The 23,277-nt window shown below is 37.4% G+C and overlaps 2 protein-coding genes across 3 annotated transcripts in view; one reads left to right on the forward strand and one right to left on the reverse strand.

The window, feature by feature from the left end:
* The window catches only part of LOC126827736 (coiled-coil domain-containing protein 115), a 319,045-nt gene that overhangs the window by 141,775 nt on the left and 153,993 nt on the right, over positions 1 to 23,277 (reverse strand). The window lies entirely within an intron of this gene.
* The window catches only part of LOC126827161 (G-protein coupled receptor dmsr-1), a 52,293-nt gene that overhangs the window by 22,133 nt on the left and 6,883 nt on the right, over positions 1 to 23,277 (forward strand). Inside the window, exon 1 of one of the 2 annotated variants that reach the window (XM_050556395.2) lies at positions 22,350 to 22,506. The exons of the other annotated variant lie outside the window; for it this stretch is intronic. The gene's annotated coding sequence lies outside the window, so the exon portion shown is untranslated. Of the gene's footprint in view, positions 1 to 22,349; positions 22,507 to 23,277 lie in introns of those variants that run through there. 2 annotated transcript variants of the gene reach the window in all.

Raw genomic sequence — 23,277 nt, forward strand, 5'->3', positions numbered from 1 at the left:
TCACAGTACATCTTACAGTAGCTAAGTCTCTAAGTCAGTATCATCCAAAATCTTTGACATTTAAAACACGAATTAATTGTCGGTTTAAATCAACATTCATGTTGTGATCTTACAAGAGGGCCTTCTGATATCCAATATTTAAGACAAAATAAACATTTTACAATTGGTACACGAATCGTGTACCATAATGCGTTTCAGCGCTATTCGTAATAAGGGACTCGAAAAACGAGGCTAGGCATATTCCACAAAGCATGTCAATCTGGAGAGCATGCGCAATAAATGCTATCGGCGTAGACTGGAATAACCAGACACTAGAGATTTCCATTCGATTGAGACTTCTGGCGTCCTTCTGTAAAAACAGAAACGATTGAATGCAAATCAATTTATATACATTCATATTACATTAGTGTATGCATTGCGACCCATTTGTGTCAATTTCTATAGGTCATAAATATTAGCGATTTAGTTCCTTTAACAGAACGCTGTGTTTGTATTGAAAACTAGCATAATCTGTTTAAACAGACTGAACAATTAGAACAGACTGAACAATTAGAACATTTCGTGCAGTATAGATATGTATAAATATCGAATATAATGGCAAACGTACGGATTTAACAGCCTTTTAGACGTCTAACCGAGAGCCAATAAAAGTGGGGCGTGGGGGGGGGGGGTATAGTTAAAGATACATTATGTAAAACGTAGATAAACAGCTGACCGTTCTTGCTGTAATAGTTCAAAAATAGTTCATGAAGTTTTTTACAAGATGTGGAATAGATTGTGTATTATCGTAACAACGGTACTTGTCATTCGAGACATAGACTCGATTCGCCATTTTCAAATTAATTCATTAAATGGCGACCGTGTTTCAATCCGTTTAAATCTCTGCCATCCGATGGTCTAGAGAGTTGGTTGTAGGCTTGTCATGTGAGTAAATGTCTAAATAAACCCGCAATAGACAGATTTAGCTGTTACATAATGTATCTTTAAGAAATGCAATAATAGAACAGAGTGAAGATTTTTGTTGATCGCAGCCACAGGGCATTTAGCTTTAAAGGGTTCGACTTAATTGTACATCTTAAGGGGTTGATTTTAATTAAATCACCCTGATATTTATATGGTCGTAAACAGAAATAGACCATCTCAAAGATAAATGTTGGGGGTGTTAATATACGAGGAAGTATGAATCGTACACGCGATAATTGAAAAGATTTAGGTGCCAATTATACCAATAATTTATAAGTAGAGCTAGGACCGAAATAAATAATATCGTCACTAGGGAAATAATCAGGAAGTATTGATGACCCGTGCGCATTAATTGGCCTCTTATAGTAGGCAGGTGGTTGCTCATTGTATCTGAAAACAAGAAACCAAATAACAGATTGTTTGTTTTTTTGACGGTGAATGAACCGCAAATACAATATTCAACCCAATAAATGTTCATTCTGCAGGAAGATTCGCTGTAATGACACGCTTTCACGTGGGCTACGATTCGTAGACAAATCCTTGTTCGTAAATGGTTTTTGAAACGAAACCTTTCGTGGCCCGCCTTCACATGGGCTACGAATACCACGTATCGTCCCGAATCGAAACTTTTTCCGATTCGTAGATGGTTCTTCATTCTTCAAGTTGTGAGTGATTCTTATTTGGCTCTTAGAGGGTCCGTATCCGTTCGTAGTTCAGCTACGAAAGCTTTCGGAATTGTATATGTATCGTAAACCCGTCGTAGCCCTTTCGTATGGCCCGTAACAACTTCCTATTCGATTCTTTGACGAATAGTGCCAAATATCGTAAACTTGTCCTAGTGGAGAGCGTAGTGTATTTGGCATATTCTTAAGCAATTCGGCATACCCGTAACTAAATCGCTTCAATTCGTATAGATGATGCTATCATTTTGCACAACCCTACCTTGACATCCGGAATATTTTCACCCGATTACCCACGAATTACCGTAACTCTTTCGTGAACTATTCGTAACTGCGTCATAGCTACTCCAGATTCTCTACGATCTTTTCGATTTTTTGCCGAATCGCCACGAATTTCGATTAATTTCGATTGGCCACTATTCGTGGCATTCGTAGCCCACGTGAAAGCTGGGTATTGAATTCACCGGTTTATATGAATCGTGGGAGTCACGTGACTTAGTGAGTTGACGTTGGCTCGTTAACCTGGTGTTTCCGTGTTGGTCGAGAAAGTTGATCGAGATTTTCCGACGTGGTTCCCCCTTGTCAGTGGTGTAGGACGGAAGGTCTGGTAAGGGACAATGTATAGTCGTTTGGATGGGACGACAAACCTAGGTAGGACGTTAAACCCCCTTTTCATTTCATTTATATCAATCGTCTTGGCTAATGAGTGTACTCAGTTCGCGATAACAACACTTAGGTGTGCAAACGGGACGGGGTTAGTTAGTTTTTCTAAATTAGTTAGTTATTCTAAACTTGTACACGATTGGTTGAAATCTGAAATTTATTTTCTAATCAGATAGTTTGTATCCGGGTTGAGTGATCGAGCATGATTGTCTAGTTCGGATGTTCGTATCAGATGACGAGTTTATATTTATACGCCCCCCCCTCCTGTTTAAGACGTTTAAACTCCCAACAATCTTCCTGTACTCGTATTCCTTTAAATCTGAGCATTTATTCTGTTTATATAAATAACTAGACCTTCCCGGGTTCGACCACACTATTGGCTGTTGAAGGTCCGCGGGATTTTCAAGCTGGGTTTCCCGTTGTTAGTTATGCAGGATGGAGCGTCTAGACATTCGAGTGAGGCCCAAAACCGATGTTAACCTATTTAAGCCTTAGAAACCCATAGCAGTTGGTCAAACATTGCTCTGCCTAGTGCACGGCCTGTCCGTCGTCATTATCCCGGTTGATGCAGAAAGGTAGGACGTTTAATCTCTTTTGTTTATATAAGTGTTTATTCTATGATCGAAAAGGCGAATACAACAAAATGTGTAAATCTGGCAATGGGAAGACAGAGTGCCTGTCAGTAATCGGGCGGATAGCGAGCAGCTTTTTATTTTTGTATTACTTTTAGAGTCAAATGTAATTAAGAAATGCACCGCAGCATATGAACTAAGTGTATTACGGATGTTGAACCCCATAATTCGACATCATGATTCGTAAAGCAGATTCTATAAAACCAATTCAACAAGCTCCTTTTCGAACATCGCTCAAGTTTTAAATTTCAATAATTAATTCCCAGATTTATCCTATAGAGTTTGGACTGATCAAGTGTCGGGGAATTGATTGTTGAGGACGATTTTACGGTTTTAGTCACGTTCGCCCTCTTGTCATTGTCCTTCAGGTTAGAAAAAAACAAGAAAACAGATTCTGAAAAAGTGGAAATAGAGATACGGAATGTTATTATTCGTCCAGTTGAAGCGAACACGTTTGGAGGAGCGGCTGATCTGATTAGACGGTTTAGTTGATCAATGAGCCATGGGTATATTTCACAATAAAATGAAACATATTTTTATAATTCTCTTGTGGTTGATTAACGACACTGCTCTGTTGGACGGTAGAGTGTTCTAATACGAATTACAGGTCTGTGCTTGAAAACAATCAGAGAACATTTATCGAAACGTTATGCTATTATATACCCTATTAAATACAAATGGTTGTTGTGTTATATTTTTTTTACATGCAGTTGGTATTATCTCTCTCCTAGCATTACTATCTTAACGTTCCTGGAATAAATGCTCAAATTTCATTATTGGAATTTGTCTACAGAAAACCACACGAAGACTGGGTTATAGCGCCCGGGAAATCAGAAAAAACTTTAGGGTCTGTGATTTCAGCTAACAAAAAAAAACAAAAAAAAACGTTAACACATTTAATTTTTTTTTTTTGCCTTATTAAATCATCTATGGCAAGGTTTGGGGCATTTGTGTGGAACTTTTCTCTACACGAGTTCCACATGATATTGGGTTTCTTAGAATAATATTAATAGAGTGTTTTGGGTCTGTGGTGTTTTTCACCAGAACAAATCCGCAAGATATTGGACTTTTTTTTCAAAAATTTCTTCTCAGATCTCCCTATATGCCTGTGTGGTCTGAAAAGAATTTTTTGGGAAAAATTGATTTTTTTTAAGTTCAATATCTTGTGGAACGCTTGTGGTGAAAAACACCACAGACCATAAACAATGTATCAAAATTATTCTAAGTTGAACATCTTGTGAATGTGGTATCTTTTTCCAAGTCCAATATATTGTGGAACTCTGTGGTGAAAAACACCACAGAATAAAATTTTGTAGAATATATTTTCCCCACATCGTTTAATAAATTTTTCATGTTCCACTTTTCCAAACGCCCCCAAACCTTGTCATGTCTATATAAAATATGTTTTAGCAGATGTTTGTGATCTTTCGGGCAAACATCAAAGTTCATTGACATTATAAGATATATAGTGTAAATAAACAAGTTTATTGCCATGGATATCGATCAAGACGGAAATCCCAGCTTTTTACATACCTTAACATTATATCTACGTTAATGGGACAATTTCCTTCATCAGGAATCCATCAAATCATGAAATACGACGATTGATTGGCTCAAATTAAGACAGACGACAATTGATTTGTTTAAATCAACAGGCTAATTCAACTAAGAGTTGGTATCGATTACATCAAGTCTATTTATAGTAACATGGAAGCCGACTGTACTGGTATAATTGATCTAAACATTGATAAATGTATCTGTTCGATTGAAATACGGTCCAATAGATCAATTGATCTACTAGTCTAATATTGGTCGGTTAATTAATTTACTTATTTTATCACTGTCGCGATTAGAACAGCTCAATTTAACAAGATAATAGAAGATCCCTGTCGGACGATCAAACAATCCGGGCGTCCCGTGTCTATTCCACAAGCGTAAATGAACATGATCAAACGAATATTGTAGTACGACAGGGTCTGTGATAGCTCGGTCAGTGTTCTTATAGTCGGTCAGTGCTTAGATCCCCTCAGGTAAACGTAATTAGCTGTGTTTCGGAGAGAGAGAGAGAGAATGACACCTCGGAGAGAGAGAGAACGGCACCTCGGAGAGAGGGGGAGAGATTGACACCTCGGAGAGAGAGGGGGAGAGAGAGAATGACACCTCGGCTACCCAACTGTTCCTATTCAGAATAAGTAAATTAAGTGAAATGGAGTGGGGATTAACGTCCTACTGTTCTGCTCCGTCATTCAAAGTGCTACGAGGGAAACTGACCGGACAGCACTGTTTACGCCTATTCTTCCAACTGTTAAGGGTTCGTTAGCGTACACGACAATATGTGCACGGGACCTTTGTTTCTTACACAATCATAACGACTACAGACTATTTCACGACAGCACTGCCCCCCCCCCCCTTCACCACACCGACAACAGGAAACCAGGTTAGAAAATTCCCAGGAGTCCACAAAAAGTTATGATGCCTAGGAAATTGAGCGATGGTGCAGATGGGAGATCCAGAGTATTAGTTAGGGTTGATCTGATCTGTTATTCCGATTTGGGATTAAATATTAATGTTTGGAAAAATTAATCGGAAGTCGCTTTGTATACTGATTTTAGTATCATTTCTGTCTTACTGCGGGAGGGTCAGATGGCCCAATGGTTAGCACGTGCGTACTGTATCACAAGGCCTGCCAATTAGTCAACTGGCGTGGTTTCGAATCCCCGGTTGTACGTGACAAGGAGTAGGGTCGCCTGTCCAACCTCGTGGGTTTTCTCCGGGTCCTCCGGTTTTCTCCCACTGCTAAAGACCCCTACGCGCAAGCGAATTATGTAAATAAAATTAAACCATATGTTAGTCCCGAAATGACCTAGTTGTGTCGAGTGGACGTTAAACCTCATTTCTCTCTCTCTTTGTCTTACTGCGTCGGTAGAGGAACACACAATAAATTTTATCTCATCAATGACTATATCCATGGACGTTAGGTCTTAAACAATAGAACTCAATGCATAAAATTCAATGTAATCGACAGTTTAATTTTGACAACCATCCATGAGGTGTAGCCATTTTTAACGTTAGTAGCGATAGATTGTTATTAATATACATAACCTTTAGAACATGGTGTGATATCAACTGCCGCCATTGTCGCGGTATCCTTTAGAACATGGTGTGATATCAATTGCCGCCATTGTCGCGTCCATGATAACCTTTAAAACATGGTGTGTTATCAACTGCCGCCATTGTCGCGTCCATGATAACCTTTAAAACATGGTGTGTTATCAACTGCCGCCATTGTCTCAGTATCCTTATTTAAAAGATAGCAAGTTATACGTAATATAGATCCACAAGTCCAGTTTGACGATTTAATACTATTTGTTAAATGTCAGCAACACGAATCTGATTAAAACACGGACTTGATAATACACCGACGGTTAGTCACCATTACTTTTTTCTATTAATGGTCGCCATTTCTACTACGACATAAAAAATCTAATAATGTATGCAGTAGGCGCACCTGCCAATTTGTTACATTTCATTGAATTGATTGTAATTTAAAATGGCCTTTAGTATCGTGTTTTAACGGAGCCTCTGTGTACACAACCGAGTCATCAGACAAAAATCAGCCTAACGGTTTACTTTTCTAATTGACCTTTAGTAACTCGTAGGTTAATCCAGTCTTTAGAAATGTGACTTACAGGACAAACGATTTCCTGTTAAAACTGACCTTTCGTGGCTCTTAAGAAATGGTATGTGTTTCAATCTGTTGATTCAATCTGTAAGAAAATCAGAGCTCTTTAGAAATGAGTTCCAGCTGAAAAATGGTGCAAATTAGATATTAATCAATACGGTATTTAAGAAACATGAAAACAAACTAATTCAAGCCTGTCAGCTGTATATAATACTTTCTAATGACCACATCATCTTGTTATTTCTACATCAAGTTAAAGATTGTCGGTCAGGTCATTCACACTTTGATCTAGGTCTTAAATACAATTATCGATGTCCATTTGTTGTGGGAATTGACGATCTGTCTTAGTTTAAACTGAATACAACCAATTTTAAGATGTAACGGAATGGATGTGTTCATATAAGCAGCGGTGTAAATTATATAGTAAACAAACCAGGAAGAGATTGGTTCCCTTTAAACAGACTAAAAGGAATACAAATTACTTGGTACGATTCCGGGAAATGGAGTATTCTGGGACCTTCTATATACTCTCAATTTCAACCCGAACCAACGCCTGCCCAACTATAACAAAACCTGGCCAACATCACATTATAGATCTAAACATATATCCTATCAATTTAGGTGTTTTAGACGGTTTCAGCAACGAATAATGTTACCTTTTCAGTTTGCTGAAGTCGTTTATTATTCGAATATCAAAAGTCAGATTCTGATATCAAATTAAGAAACAGGTTGACAAGAAATACCTGATAGATAATTATTCAGTGTCAGATATGCCAATTCTTTAAAGCCAGAGGTCTTTTAATGGCTTCAGATCCGTAGCGTCCTTTGAACCCGTGCTTCTATTTACCGGGAAGGTTAATGGATCCCAATTAACTTCCCCTCCTCATCCAGTGTTTGTTCATAAGGCGATCTCATTGATGTCGACTTCGTTAATTACTAGATATAGAAGTTAAGTAAACTGCTAGCTTATGAATTCAAAGACATCGGATGTCTTTACAGAGCCATCTTAGATTTTTAAAGGGGGTCATGGTGAGTATGTCACTGTCTTGCTAACCAAAAGGTTTCAAGTCAGTGGTGCAGGACCGAAGTTACAAGCTGTGAAAATTGGAAGCGCTTAGAATTATTTATTTTTCTAGATTGATAACTACGCAACATGACCAGAAGGCTTGTTGACATTCACAAATATACCGTCAAAATTACACAACACTTCACAATCAAACTTCGCAATCAGGATGACCGCAAAACGAAAACATTAGTCTGAAAACGGTGTACTAAGGATCAAGTTAGAAACCACCTCAATCAGACTTTCTCACTCACTGATGATTTCGTATACAGGGACTTAATAACAGCATATTATGTGAAACAGTCTGGAACGACACCACAATTCAGACGGGAGTTAACAATAATTGCCGTCAGTAACTGAAGAAGATAATCTAATAACAGGATCAGAAAACGTGTAGGAATCTCATCTAATCCACGTGAAGATATGCGGCAATTGGTGTGAACACATGAATTGAGTTTTCTAATTATTTCCGAAGCTGTAGTAACAAATTCCACTCCGTCTAGAACAACGTCATGGTTACCAGCGAGTTGCGTAACGGTGGCGTCTAAAACAAGAGGAATATCATCCAATCCACGTGAAGATATTGATGACTCTTGATTTCGGAATTAATTATTACCTAGATCGGAATAACAAGTTTCACACCGTCTGAAACAGTGGTCCCCAAACCTTTTTTTAATGTTGCGATCCCATTCCAGAAACCAGCATCTGATCACGACCCCTCGAAGAACACAGTCAACTTTTATTTTAAAACATCATCTTTATTTACATTTATTGTTGTACTTATTTCACAACTCACTGTTACACGTTTACACCTTTATCAAAATTGACAAATGTACTATATATTATTCAATGTGATTGTTGTCCCCGTTTCTCAGTGACCCCACGATAAGTGCTTCGCGATCCAGAGGTTGGGAACAAACCTGTAGTTTCCACTAGCTTCTTCAAATAGCAGTCATAAACGGCTAATTCCGGTTATAAATTAACTGTTAACATGGAGAAAAGAGAACGCCAGTCGGGATTAAAAATCGTATAGAGGTGACTCCACGTGGTGATAATAAATATGGCCGGCCGGATTCCGCTACAGGGATCGAAACGTGTTTATATCAGAGGTTTTCAACTGTCGGACAGTTGACCAATGTCACCCTCCCTCACAATTTCCAGATGTACTGTTTATTAGCCCAGACAGTGGCGCTACGACCTACTCTTATTCCAACTGCCAAGGGTTCTTTTACGTGCAAGCCAATGTGTACACGGGACCTCGGTTTTTTGTTTCATCAGAATGACTCCATGTTGTACTTTGCCAAGACCCCCGTCTAACACCACGGGTAAGGGGGGACCACGCCGGCCAATGCGGGATTGGGACATGGGATCTCCGGGTTAGGGAATCAGCGTTTTACCCACTGAGTCACAGCGACTCCGTGCATATAATATAATATAAATAATGTTTTTCCTTTCAGTCTTGCCGGTCCCCGAAAAGTGTCTTACCGGTCTCGAGGTACGAAAAGGTGAAAAACCACGGGTTTGTGTTTCATATTTTCACCGGTTCCTGGTATAAAAAGAGTGGAAAACCTCTTAATAAGAGATTATGAGAGATACGTTGCAGATGTTCGACAAATTGACATAATTGCAATCAAGTGACACGGAAATCAGTCAGGTCACATTTCTAAAATTGGGTTGATGGCGGCTCGATTAGTAATCCCGAATGCTACTTGTCTGCCCTAATTAAACACAGTTAATATGATTAAGATGCCTTGAAGCCCGGAAATTCCCCTTTTTCACTCGAATCACATTATTCGTGGGAGTGAGGGAATTCAATAACGGAAAGTTCAATCGAACATCTCCGCTGTGCTTTATAATACCCCGGGCAGTTCTTGAAGACTCTCACAAAGTCAGCATACAAGACCAAATATCTGGTTTATTCCGCTCTAATCGCGACAACCTATTTCCCTGTTGATTTGTTTTACATCTGATAAATAACGTGCCTGTTTTCATGTATCTAATATTATATTAACTGATGGTTTGTTGTATTCCCGGGCGTTTACTCAATCATAATTAACAGTTGTAGACAAAACCTTGAAATAAAATTGATTCCTGCCGGTTTCTTCTGGACGAATCAAGGAGAAAATCATATATAAGAAATATATTTTCTTCTTATTTAAAAAATTTTGCCAGTTTGTTCCGGATATTGTTAGAATGAAAAAAATAACAACCCTGGGTTATTAATGTAGATGGCAAATGCGATTTAAATAATTATTTTATTTTTTATGTTATTCCAACATTAGCAGTTGCATGTTTTTAAAACCCTGTCTTCCATCAGAGGTGATAATGTAAAAAATGTAGAAGCATGTCATTATAAAGACCAGGCTAGGGCCAACGTTTAATCATTCGGGTGGGACGAAAAACCGTGTACACATTAGCGTGCACGTAAAAGTTCCCTTAGCTGTTTGAATTCGATATATGGTAGGCGGTAGCGCCGCTGTCCGGGCGCAATTTCCCGCATAGCACACTGTATTGCGTATGTCCGTCTTCATTAGCCCAGTCGGGATCAGAATAGTAGGACGTTAAACCCCATTTCATTTCATTCTTTCTTAATCTACGCTAACATATAGTCAGGGTTGATTAAAAACAATTCAGCGAAGATTATAGGCGAGGAAACTGACTGCTGACAAATGTTCAATTTATCATATCTTGGTACGAACCGACTTGAACCAAATTTGGACCGATGTTGTTTTAAAGGACCGGTGTTCACAATGTCGCAATTTGCGAGGTAAACACCATTCAAATAACGAAGCGTGCTATAAATGACTTGTAACATTGACAACTGCTTAACATGCATTTTGTTATTGCACAGAAAACCCACCCCACTTCTCTATATGATTTCTACTAAAACTAGTGTAAACTAGCAAAAGTCTGCAATGACATTGAACATGTCTAGTTATTGCATGGTTAAGCTCCACCAAATCTACTAGAGGGAAAACAATCTGCTTATTCAACGAAAGGGAGATTTCCCATCCATGTTACAAGGAACGTTAATCAACAAAAGCTGCAGGTATATTAAAAGTGAATGTTTTAGAGGACCATGAAGTTGTTTTTATCTTGAAATGAAAACATTCTGTTTATCATATTGACTAATTATGTTTTCTTTTTTTTGAATTCCTTTAATATTTATCTGTTAGAACATCTAAAAACCAATTTGGAAAGATAAACGATCTTTGAAATGAAACATTAAAAGTAATGTTTATAATTTTCTTTGATTGAAACTGCTTTTAATTTCGCATTAAAATTTGTGTTTAATTTTCTCATGTAACAAAAAAGTATACTAATAATATTCGCAACATAAACGTCTGTTAATATCTCATTATTTTCTTTATTTAAAAACGTTGTGATAATTATGTTTGATATAGATATGTTAATTTTGTTTAAAAAAGATATTGGAATTTTTAGTTTAATCAGGTGTGGTAACGTTGAAATTAAAAAAAAGAGTGCGCATGGCAACAAAATTTCTTAAAGAGTGTGTGTTAGTTTCCTTGTTTCTTGACACAACAATAAGATACAGGACACAATGTGTATGAAATAGCTTTATTTAATGTCCGCTTCCTCTCATGTGATATCGCAGACTGACGGGATACAGGCGACAGATGAAATGAAATAGTGGGTTAACGTCCTTCCGTTCTGCACCCACATTGTTAACGTCATGCAATCTCCACCTACCCCTGGCCGAATTCCTATACCACTGACAAGCCAGGTCCCCATCCTATACCACTGACAAGCCAGGTCCCCATCCTATACCACTGACAAGCCAGGTCCCCATCCTATACCACTGACAAGCCAGGTCCCCATTCTATACCACTGACAAGCCAGGTCCCCATCCTATACCACTGACAAGCCAGATCCTCATCCTATAACACTGACAAGCCAGGTCCCCATCCTATAACACTGACAAGCCAGGTCCCCATTCTATACCACTGACAAGCCAGGTACCCATCTTATACCACTGACAAGCCAGGTCCCCATTCTATACCACTGACAAGCCAGGTCCCCATCCTATACCACTGACAAGCCAGGTCCCCATCCTATACCACTGACAAGCCAGGTACCCATCTTATACCACTAACAAGCCAGGTACCCATCCTATACCACTGACAAGCCAGGACCCCATCCTATACCACTGACAAGGGAAACCACGCCTTTCAATCCTGGTTAAACCATGTAATTGGAGATAATAAAAGTACGTCGACATCGATGTAAGTCTATCATCATGGATGTTTTTACAACAATAAAGGCATGATTCATATATCTGGACGATATAGGTCACTAATACGATCAAATACAAGAATTAAGTTGACACAATTACGCCGTAAACGCAATTATCATTGATGTAGTTTTATTCTTATTATGTCAATATTGAAACCATTACAGAACCTAATGATCTGGAAAAATAGTAATGATTCTTCTGACCAAAACGTATCACCGTGGATTTTTTTTTTAGCTATAGTACTGTTTACTTCTCCCCTACTGCCTGCACGGGCTGGCCTTATAATTTCACATTATGATGAATAGAGATTCAAGGCTATTACACTAATCCCCACCGCCCCACCACATACCCCATCCTCACCCCCACACTCACTCCACTCCAAGCGACAGGAAGGAGAAAGTGTGTTGCGTATAGCCGAGGATGATGATGGATATTCAAGACTACAGTCCGTGAAAGAAAGGCTTTATGACAGTGTCAAAAATAGTGACTGAAATATGTTTATGGACCGACCGACAGACGGGGCGACGACTATATACATAGTTCGCGCATAAATAAAATGCCATATTCTGGATGTTAGATTGTGACCAATCTACATTCATAACATTACGGTATATATATATATGTGTGTTTTTTAACGTTTTTGCAAAAGAAATGAAATGAAATGGGGTTTAACGTCCTACTGTTTTGCTCCGAACTGGGCTAATGAAGACGGGCATATGCCATACAGTGTACTATGAGGGAAATTTTGCCCGGACATCGGCACTACGGCCTACTCTTATATCGAATTCCAACTGTCAAGGGATATTTTACGTGCACGCCAATGTGTACACGGGACCGCGGTTTTTCGTCCCATCCGAACGACTAGACAGCTTTCCTTGTCAGCCCCTCCGTCCTGCATCACTGACAAGGGAGAACCACGCCGGAAAAGAGAATAACATTTACTTCACACAACAGGTTAATAATGTTTTGGGTTAACCAATATGGCGTCACTGGCTTCAATCGTCATAATGGTATAATGACGTCATGCGGTTTCCAGTTCATTAAAGCTCCGACCGGGATAATGAAGACAGGGAGCTCATTTGGGCAAAATACGTATAGCAACCGGGTGGTTTAAACTGTGAACTTTAGATCATAAGGTCTATCATTGAATCAAGCGTCTTGGTTTCGATTCCGGGCACACATATTACCAGGAATATTTGAGCAATATAAATATAAACAAAAAACAAATAACGATGTCCAATAATCAAATACCTCTATCACAGAAATAATCATTTCAATCAACAAATCCTAGTAACATTCTGATTCTTTCATTCCAACATTCATTTAAAAAAATAAAATAACACACAGCAAAAAGCGCAGCACAAAAATACAGCCATGAAAACAGCAAATTATATTTTCAGTGAGCATTATGTTTTGTTTCATTTTTAAGGCGACCTTTGATTGTTATATTATTTTTAACATGATTCATGGTGGATGTTTTAAATTTCATCTAAAAAGAAAATTTGTTTGACATTTCGAGAGAATACCGCATGAATCAAAACAACATTTAAAAACACATTTTCTGTATTTGTTTAACCTTTTATGATAAAAGACGCTAAAGTACGCATGTCATCAAACATCAAAACAACAAAGATTATTTTTGACTCAGTTTTAGTTAGTCACATTCCCAGAGTACTAAATGAAATGAAATCAAAAGATATGGGGTTTAACGTCCTATTGTTCTGCATCGACTGGGCTAATGAAGACGGCATGCGCCATACAGAGGGATATTTTGAAGGATATTTTGCCCGGGCAGCGGCTCTAAGGCCTACTCTTATATTCCAACTGCCAAGGGATCCTTTACGTGCACACCAATGTGTAGACGGGACCTCGGTTTTTCGTCCCATCCAAACGACTATACGTTGTCCCTTGCCAGGCCTTCTGTCCTGCTTCACTGCCAAGGGGGAAACTTTCTCGGCAAATGCTGGTTAGCGAGTCAATGTCTTACCCACCTAGCCCATGGATGAAACCCATGGGAGGGTGGACACCGTTTTATAAAATCACATGATTTTTACTTTCCACTGATTGGCCAAACCAAAAATTGTTGTTGCGTAGTTAACGATTGTTTAAAATTTGGTAGCTCGTCGCCGGCGACAAAAGTCTATTTCCGTTGCTGACAAATTGCCTTAGAAAATCGCCCGTTCGCACTAGATTATTCTACGCAGCACGCCATATTGTGTGAATGGCAAATAATTAACCCGACTTCAGTCTTAAATTACGTGTTGTTGACGAAAGTTTTGTCATAAACAATGATTTTATATTAAAAAACTATGACACAAATTTAATCTGACAACCGCCATTGTTTTTAGTTGAGTAAACATTAAACTATTTTTAACAGAGAAAGGTTATAAATATTCCCATGTGATAAGAAAATCCACGTCATTCATTAAGAGAGAAGTAAATAAACATTCATCTTCAAATGAGAAATGATTACATGCCTAATCTTAGACCTTTATTTTTAGTTATAAAATCTCTATATAGTCACGTGACCAACTGTCTACCTTAACATGTGAATCCAGGCAACGTCGTGTATGTGTCAAATAAAGTGATAAAAAAATAAAATGGAGGCTAACGAAGTCTGGGTGTTTCGGCCTACTCTTCATCGAAGGGTTCTTCACACGGGAACAATATTAATTCACACAAACTGGATTGAAGAAAAGGCAGAAGCCCCTCTTCTCATCCAAGTCACTAGTAGCCGATATTCCACGATAGGCCTACTGTTCTGCACCAAGGGCCAGGGAAAACCATCCCGAAAAATGTACTTTCTCAGCCAATACCGGGATAGAACCCGGGACCATTGAGCCACGATGAACAGGTCGGTTGGGGAGGACATCGGGAACTTTGACCCCAACTAAATCCTCACGCGTTTTCTTAAAATCAGATACCAGAAATAGTTTAAAGGGGGGGGGGTCCATGATTTTACAGAGGTACCAGATATAGGTTTAAGATTACAAATTGTAAAGATGTTTTCCAAATAGGGAATCTTTCGGCTAACCGACTAATCTGGTATATTTAAGTATTGAGAATTATTATGCGTTTGAAATTCGCGTTCTGTTGGTTATCTCTGTAGCCATCAAATAATAACATTTATGTAAATGGAGTTTGGTGTCCTGATGTATATGTATGAAATATTAAATCACAAATGAATGTTATTATTTGATGTCCACAGATATAACAACAGAACACAAATTCTCAATACTTAAATATATCAGATTCGTCGGTTCACCAGAAGAGCGACGGTTTAAACTGGTTTCTTGTTACCGGTTGAGTTGCATGGGGGACTTGGTAATAGCAATGGAATGAAATGAATTGGAGTTTAACGTCCTACTGTTCTGTTCCTAACCTGGGATAATGAAGACGGGCATACGCCATACAGTGTGCTACGAGGGAAATTTTGCCCGGGCAGCGGCACTACGGCCTACTCTTATATCGAATTCCAACTGCCAAGGAATCTGTTACGTGCACGCCAATATGTACTCGGGGCCTCGGTTTTTCGTCCCATCCGAACGACTAGACAGCTGTCCTTGTCCGGCCCTCCACCCTGCATCACTGACAATTGGTAATAGCGTATATAACGTATGCATGTATTTGGACATGGATATCTAGGCACATGCACAACTGCACATAGCGTGAGATCACAAATGAAATGAAATGGAATGGGCTAATGGAGATGGACATACGCCATACAGTGTGCTATGAAGGAAATTTTGCCCGGTCAGCAGCGCTACGGTCTGCTCGCCCTTGTTTACATCGGACCTCGGGTTTGCGTTCCATCTGAACGATTTTATGTTGTTCCTTGCCAGGCCCTCCGTCCTGCGTTACTGACAAAATGGGAAACCACGCCGGAAATTCCAGATGAACTTGTTCTGTCAGTTAGTAAGCCAACCTCTTACTCACTGATTCACCTTGGCTCCAGTTACTACTCACCAAAAACATCTTAAAACTCAACGATTTTGTTTCCGAGAAAAAAGTATCTCAGAGCTTCAGTTAGTTAGACAGGAATAGGATAAATGTTTCTTAGAGTCTTCCCACACAGAATTGTTGAAATTGACCGATCTGGTACACATGCTGTTACCTAGGTATAATGGAATAGTAAAAATCTGTTCAAAACACAGAACCTGTTTGTTTCGTATTTAAATTACCTTCAATATCTTCCTATACATCTTAATGGTATATTCCTCACACCCATCACCAATGATTATTTCCTAGGTCGTTACAATCACTGATAGGGATGACAGGCCAATGAGCTCGCAATATTAACTGTTTTCTTTCTGCAAATTAAATTCAAGAATATTTTTTTTTAAGTATTTGAAAAATAAATAAAGGTGTTTGAAGTATATCTAGATAAAAATATTTCCAATTTAGTGTAAATAGGTATATAAAATGAGTAAAGGCCAATAACGCTCACCATGTCTTATATAAACAATGCACGCACAATTGGGCCTCTTGATGTGACGTCACATTAGAACGCAGTCATCTTATACAGAAGAAACAGATTGCATATTTCCATGGTGAAGGCCCTAGGAAGTACAAAAGAAACGAAACGAAATATATAGATCTGTATTTTAAATGAGGATGGAATAATATAATGTTTGAATAGGTCGTCGACACCAATAACCTCTTTCGAATACCATCAACCAAACTGTCATCAACAGCACAAAATACATAAATGGAACATGTTGGGACGGAGCATCTAACAAAACAAGTAACAAAACAACTCGGCGTTTACAAAATAAACAAAGATATATTCTTTAAATAAAATATAAATTTCGTATTCTACCGATCAAAATGTGGAAGTGTCCCTTTAAGAAATTCTGAATTATCATCCAAATTGTACATTATATATATATCTACATTTATGTGTTTATATTATGATTGCCAGTTGCAAATCTGATAAATATGCATTGTAAGAAAGTGGTTGAATATAAGGTGTTAAAGCTTGTAAGGCAGTGGTTGATTATAAGTCGTTAACGCATATATAGGTGTGTGGGGGGGTATATAAACTGATAAAGCCTATTATCGGATCCTAAATTTATCAAATAAATTCTTTAAATATATTGAATAAAATATTTTTAAAGCAACCGATTTACATTCTGATCAAATAAAAATTGAATGCCCCTTATTGGGAACTACCGTAGCAGGTTTAGGTAGCAGTGGATAACATCTTGTAATCATGTTCTTCTGTAACAATACACCATTATACTATTCAAGAGCTCTTCAGATTAAACACTCAACGAATGAAGAATAGAACTCTTGTGATTAATATCTTTACTATGCTCCCAGAGCTTTTCAAATACAGCCGTAGTTCACTGAATAGCTAAACAAACACAAAACACAGACAAATAACTTGTTTTGTTTTAAATATTTGAATAGGATTTAGATCAATATCTTGAGACATAGATGAGTATTATGATTGAACATTCAAGATGTAATCCATATTAAAGGACCATTATGTAAGATTAGATAAAAAGCTGACAATGCTCGCTATAATAGTTACAAAACAGATAATGAAAAGAGAATAGTCAAATCACGTCACTCTGAAGAACAGTGTAGCCTCGATTGTCATTGCTACCATTGTTAAGATAATAAACAAAATCTAGAATATGGATGACACCCAGAGTTGACTATGGTCTTGTCATATTAATTAATGTCCAATTAATAATTTATATTAATGCCTTAAGAACGACCTGCATTGAATAATGCCCGTTTTATGTAATTCATCTTGTGTAAACTAAACAGCACACTCTATAAGAAAGTAATTAGTGTATTTACCTGTTAATTGTGGGATAAATAAGGGACAGGGGCAGCGTGTACACGAGGAAGGGAACGCATGTTACCCTGAGTCCCTACCCCTCCCCACCCATCAGTCATTGAATAGATATACAAAAAAAGAAATCCGTCCAGTTATAAAAATCTGCTTCTTTCACTTCTTCATTCTACCCTAAAAGAGCATCTAATGTTTTATAATGCATATAAATTGTTATAATACTTATAAAAATTATACATGAGCTATACAATTATACGTAGAATAATATATTATCATGGCAGTGAATTATAAATAATAAATACAGTAAAACGTTTTAAAGTGTATAGTACATTTCTTTCTTCATTTAAATGTATATATTTGTGGGTTTTGTTTTATAACTTAAAAATGAAATGACTACTGTTCAGCTGCGACTGGGCTAATGAAGATGGGTATAACTTAAAAATACTGAGACGAAGCAAAATCATAAAACCTCAGTGTTTAGACAGTCGTAGATAATGTGTTGGTTTTTTATTTTACTTTTAAATGTGGAAACAAAACATATCCTAACATCAGGTATTTAATTTTAAGTTTGGATATACTTGGGTGTGGTCGGTACATGAAGTCCCTGGGGGGCCATAAATATTTTTGGCCGTTATTCGTGCCTGGGAGCTCATAATCGGATCCCCCTACTCTCGGAGGGTGAGCGAGCCCAGAATTAGCTTTGCACTGGCAGATTAAAAATCTCTAGACGGACCTGATTCACCTTGGCTCCAGTTACTACTCACCAAAAACATCTTAAAACTCAACGATTTTGTTTCCGAGAAAAAAGTATCTCAGAGCTTCAGTTAGTTAGACAGGAATAGGATAAATGTTTCTTAGAGTCTTCCCACACAGAATTGTTGAAATTGACCGATCTGGTACACATGCTGTTACCTAGGTATAATGGAATAGTAAAAATCTGTTCAAAACACAGAACCTGTTTGTTTCGTATTTAAATTACCTTCAATATCTTCCTATACATCTTAATGGTATATTCCTCACACCCATCACCAATGATTATTTCCTAGGTCGTTACAATCACTGATAGGGATGACAGGCCAATGAGCTCGCAATATTAACTGTTTTCTTTCTGCAAATTAAATTCAAGAATATTTTTTTTTAAGTATTTGAAAAATAAATAAAGGTGTTTGAAGTATATCTAGATAAAAATATTTCCAATTTAGTGTAAATAGGTATATAAAATGAGTAAAGGCCAATAACGCTCACCATGTCTTATATAAACAATGCACGCACAATTGGGCCTCTTGATGTGACGTCACATTAGAACGCAGTCATCTTATACAGAAGAAACAGATTGCATATTTCCATGGTGAAGGCCCTAGGAAGTACAAAAGAAACGAAACGAAATATATAGATCTGTATTTTAAATGAGGATGGAATAATATAATGTTTGAATAGGTCGTCGACACCAATAACCTCTTTCGAATACCATCAACCAAACTGTCATCAACAGCACAAAATACATAAATGGAACATGTTGGGACGGAGCATCTAACAAAACAAGTAACAAAACAACTCGGCGTTTACAAAATAAACAAAGATATATTCTTTAAATAAAATATAAATTTCGTATTCTACCGATCAAAATGTGGAAGTGTCCCTTTAAGAAATTCTGAATTATCATCCAAATTGTACATTATATATATATCTACATTTATGTGTTTATATTATGATTGCCAGTTGCAAATCTGATAAATATGCATTGTAAGAAAGTGGTTGAATATAAGGTGTTAAAGCTTGTAAGGCAGTGGTTGATTATAAGTCGTTAACGCATATATAGGTGTGTGGGGGGGTATATAAACTGATAAAGCCTATTATCGGATCCTAAATTTATCAAATAAATTCTTTAAATATATTGAATAAAATATTTTTAAAGCAACCGATTTACATTCTGATCAAATAAAAATTGAATGCCCCTTATTGGGAACTACCGTAGCAGGTTTAGGTAGCAGTGGATAACATCTTGTAATCATGTTCTTCTGTAACAATACACCATTATACTATTCAAGAGCTCTTCAGATTAAACACTCAACGAATGAAGAATAGAACTCTTGTGATTAATATCTTTACTATGCTCCCAGAGCTTTTCAAATACAGCCGTAGTTCACTGAATAGCTAAACAAACACAAAACACAGACAAATAACTTGTTTTGTTTTAAATATTTGAATAGGATTTAGATCAATATCTTGAGACATAGATGAGTATTATGATTGAACATTCAAGATGTAATCCATATTAAAGGACCATTATGTAAGATTAGATAAAAAGCTGACAATGCTCGCTATAATAGTTACAAAACAGATAATGAAAAGAGAATAGTCAAATCACGTCACTCTGAAGAACAGTGTAGCCTCGATTGTCATTGCTACCATTGTTAAGATAATAAACAAAATCTAGAATATGGATGACACCCAGAGTTGACTATGGTCTTGTCATATTAATTAATGTCCAATTAATAATTTATATTAATGCCTTAAGAACGACCTGCATTGAATAATGCCCGTTTTATGTAATTCATCTTGTGTAAACTAAACAGCACACTCTATAAGAAAGTAATTAGTGTATTTACCTGTTAATTGTGGGATAAATAAGGGACAGGGGCAGCGTGTACACGAGGAAGGGAACGCATGTTACCCTGAGTCCCTACCCCTCCCCACCCATCAGTCATTGAATAGATATACAAAAAAAGAAATCCGTCCAGTTATAAAAATCTGCTTCTTTCACTTCTTCATTCTACCCTAAAAGAGCATCTAATGTTTTATAATGCATATAAATTGTTATAATACTTATAAAAATTATACATGAGCTATACAATTATACGTAGAATAATATATTATCATGGCAGTGAATTATAAATAATAAATACAGTAAAACGTTTTAAAGTGTATAGTACATTTCTTTCTTCATTTAAATGTATATATTTGTGGGTTTTGTTTTATAACTTAAAAATGAAATGACTACTGTTCAGCTGCGACTGGGCTAATGAAGATGGGTATAACTTAAAAATACTGAGACGAAGCAAAATCATAAAACCTCAGTGTTTAGACAGTCGTAGATAATGTGTTGGTTTTTTATTTTACTTTTAAATGTGGAAACAAAACATATCCTAACATCAGGTATTTAATTTTAAGTTTGGATATACTTGGGTGTGGTCGGTACATGAAGTCCCTGGGGGGCCATAAATATTTTTGGCCGTTATTCGTGCCTGGGAGCTCATAATCGGATCCCCCTACTCTCGGAGGGTGAGCGAGCCCAGAATTAGCTTTGCACTGGCAGATTAAAAATCTCTAGACGGACCTGCATGAAATATTTGCGGACTGGTGGAAACCATCCCGATCTAGGGAGCCTCCAACCAAGTTGTATAATATCATGAAACTGTCATATGCCTTTCTTACACGCACAGTAGTCTTAAAAATCCGCCGCAGTCCTCGGCTATGATCAATTGTGTTTAAAATAAACAATTTCATCTTCCTCTAGTCGTCAGAGTGGGGAATTAGAGGCTAGATAAATTTCTTAAAGAGAACTCAATTTTCGTCAATATGTAAATAAGGTAGGGCATGTGATTGTTGGCCAGATTGTAGGTTAGGGTTAGGGCAAGCGATAGGGCTAGGTCCAGGGTTAGGGTTAGGATTAGCGCTATCCCGGTTTACATCTCCCGACCTTTGACCAATCTTGAAGTTGACTTCATCAAATAGATCAAACGGGGGATTAGGAGGAGCCTCCTACGTGGAATAGCCTTCGACCTCTAGTTGCGAGGGTTAGGGATTAGGAGGAGCCTCCTACGTGGAATAGCCTACGGCCTGTAGTCGTGAGGGTGGGGGATCAGGAGGAGCCTCCTACGTGGAATAGCCTTCGACCTCTAGTCGTGAGGTTGGGGGACCAGGAGGAGCCTCCTACGTGGAATAGCCTTCGACCTCTAGTCGTGAGGGTTGGGGATTAGGAGGAGCCTCCTACGTGGAATAGCCTACGACCTCTAGTCGTGAGGGTGTGGGATTAGGAGGAGCCTCCTACGTGGAATAGCCTACGACCTCTAGTCGTGAAGGTTGGGGATTAGGAGGAGCCTCCTACGTGGAATAGCCTACGACCTCTAGTCGTGAGGGTGGGGGATTAGGAGGAGCCTACAGCCTCTCTTCATCTCAATCCGACACTAGGAACGCCATGCCCAAGCGTATCCACAACACTACATCATTGCATATTATATGTAATTAATATAGATGTGTAAATCACGTGCAACTGAAACGACCAAGCCATATTAATCAACTGATCCAACGTTTCCTATAATTAAGACACACAGCTAACTAATGATGTTCACAAAGTAAACTAAACAGTAAAACTCTGATTTATAGATATTCGATGTTGTGTAGTTGTGCCAGAACAATATCCTTACTGATTGAAAACATATACACAATTTATAACCATGCGCGTTTTGGGTATAGTTTTTGTATGAAAATAAACGATTTTCAATAGGCTGATATCTCTCTCAAGTCGTGGTATATGGATTGAGAGATCGCAACATCAGGTATTTCAATATGTTGATTCCTGTTGCTTTACTGTCTATATGTTGTAACAAGTATTCACAGATTTCAATATCAGAAGACAATCATATATGTTACTGAACTACCGTCATCAGATTCAAACAAGATGACATACATCAATTAGATTCTACTCGTCTGATGTGATCAAAGACTGGAACCGCTCCTACAGTTATGTCATTGTGATTTGGTAAATCTTATATTATTGTATTATACTTCGCATTGACATTTTGAATTTAAGGATATTCATCCTGTATGCACTGACCGATCTTCTATTCAACAATCTAGACTACTTTTGTTGGAAGTTTTAGATATAGGAATATTTTGTTTTTAAATCTTATGTATGGAAAAGTTCAGTTGGTTTGCCTATTAACAAAATTCAAAGGCAGTAGTATTTTTATTGTTTTGTTTCTTTTTTTTTTGCCTTGATTGTTTTTATTCGATTAAATAACAAAATGTTTTGTGACCTGTTTGAAATGAAAAAAAGGAATAGTAGTAGCAGTAATACTATATATTATTGAACTGCATTCTATATTATACCAGTTCAAAGAGTGTGTTCATTTTAATGGCTGTATTTGGTGAACTTTCTGGTTTTGAAACATGTAGGTTATCATACTCAAAGTAGGTCGGCGCGTGGAATATTTGATAAATAGGTGAGTTAAAATTTACTCTAAATATAATGTTTCGCAACATTATTCAGATTTATATAGGGTGGTAAAGGTGATGCAATGTCCATTCTAAAACAGATTTTAATGATTGCAGTTTGTGGAATAGGTATTGCTTTAAACAGTACTTTTTTATCTAGTTTACATTGAATATTTTGCTTGGATTTTAGTGATTGCAATTTGTGGAATTGATATTGCTTTAAATATTATTTTGTATTTAGTTTATATTGAATATATTTCTTGGATTTTATTGATTGCAATTTGTAGAATAGTCTTTAGTAAAATTAATACTTCAG

The sequence above is a fragment of the Patella vulgata genome, chromosome 7 (assembly GCF_932274485.2).
Source record: "Patella vulgata chromosome 7, xgPatVulg1.2, whole genome shotgun sequence".
NCBI classification, from domain to species: Eukaryota; Metazoa; Mollusca; class Gastropoda; family Patellidae; genus Patella; species Patella vulgata.